Genomic DNA, 1,730 nt, shown 5'->3' with positions numbered 1-1,730 from the left:
TGTGTGTGTATATATATATATATGTATATATATATGTATATATATATATATATGTATATACATATACACACACACACACACACACGTGTGTGTGTGTGTGTATAGGAATACTACTCAGTGATGAAAAACAATTAAATCTCACAATTTGCAACAATGTAGATGGAACTAGAGGGTATCATGCTAAGGGAAATAAGACAGTTGAAAAAATATATAATATGATTTTACTCATATGTGGAATTTAAGAAACACAACAGATGAACATAGGGGAAGGGAAAGAAAAATAAGACAGAAACACAGAGGGACGCAAATCATAAGAGACTCTTAAATACAGAGAACAAACTGAGGGTTGCTGAGGGGAGATGGGTGGGAGGATGAGTTAAATAGGTGATGAGCATTAAGGAGGAAACTTTTTGGGATGAACACTGGGTGTCATATGAAGAGATGAATCACTGGGTTCTACTCCTAAAGCCAAGACTGCTCTGTATGTTAACTAACTTGAATTTAATTTTTTTAAATTTTATTTTTTATTTTAAAAAAAGACTAAAACAATAACAACAAAAAGAAACTGAGTTTACAAACTGTAACCATGTTGACATTGTCAAAATATCCTAGAAAGCGCTTGTCTTATTGAACAGGATATTTTCTAGCTCAGGTGTTGTTGAACTAATGTGATGAGTCGTTTTGATGCAAGCTGTGGTGTAGTCATGCTCAGTTAGGACCACATTATAACATGTGATATTTTAAAACCAGTTTACCAACTAAAACACAAATTAAAATAAATCCATTTCTTTCATTGAAGGATTATTTTACTATGATTTTACAGGTTAAAATTTTGGAACTGGCTATCAACGGACTCCAGAAAATCATTTTGAAATAACATCATTTCATTTTGAGTAAAAGTTAAAAATGAATAACTTGATCTTGATGAAATTGGTTTAAAATTTCTTTTACTCATGTTAACATACTTATATGAGAAAATTTTTCTACTCTGTTATTAAAACAAAACATAGAATGAATCACATATACATTATTCCTTGCAAGTAGCATTGGCAACAATATAGCCTAGATCATGTAAATTAACTAGCCAGAAGCAATATCATTTGTTACATTAAAAACTTTAGATATTGATATACACAGCGTCTTTCAAAGTGTGCATATAGGCATCCAGTAATCACTATTTTATTCAAGTAACCATTAATTGCCTATATTTACATTTTCAATGCATAATATACAGGTTTTATAATTAATTTTTTCTTATAATACCTGTTCTTATATGCATTAACATATAATTTCATATTTGTTAACTAATGAAAATATAGACTTGTATTTGTATTTAATTTCTTTTTAGTAATTCAATAATGAATGAGGTTTTTAAAAATATTTAATCCTTCATTAGAAAGTTTGACAAGTACTTCACTAAATTCAATGCATGGAGCAAATTCTCAGTATTAGGAACAATGATGATGATGACCATGGTGTCATTTCTCATGTAACTACAATGGAAGTCCAGTGAAAATGTAACTGTAGTTATCCTCATACTTCAAATAGGAAAACTTAGATTCAGGAAAGTTAAATAACTGGTTCAGTGCCATACAACTAAGTGATAAAAGTCAAGAATCACACCTAGGTCTGTCTGTCTGATTTTCAAATCCACTACCAGTATGGTGCCTTCCCTTTATACACATACATGCATATATAATGCCAAACCTATAGAACATTTGCAAGTATAG

The sequence above is a fragment of the Herpailurus yagouaroundi genome, unplaced genomic scaffold (assembly GCF_014898765.1).
Source record: "Herpailurus yagouaroundi ecotype Mexico unplaced genomic scaffold, PumYag 67383, whole genome shotgun sequence".
NCBI lineage: Eukaryota > Metazoa > Chordata > Mammalia > Carnivora > Felidae > Herpailurus > Herpailurus yagouaroundi.
Note: the sequence above shows the minus strand (reverse complement) of the source record.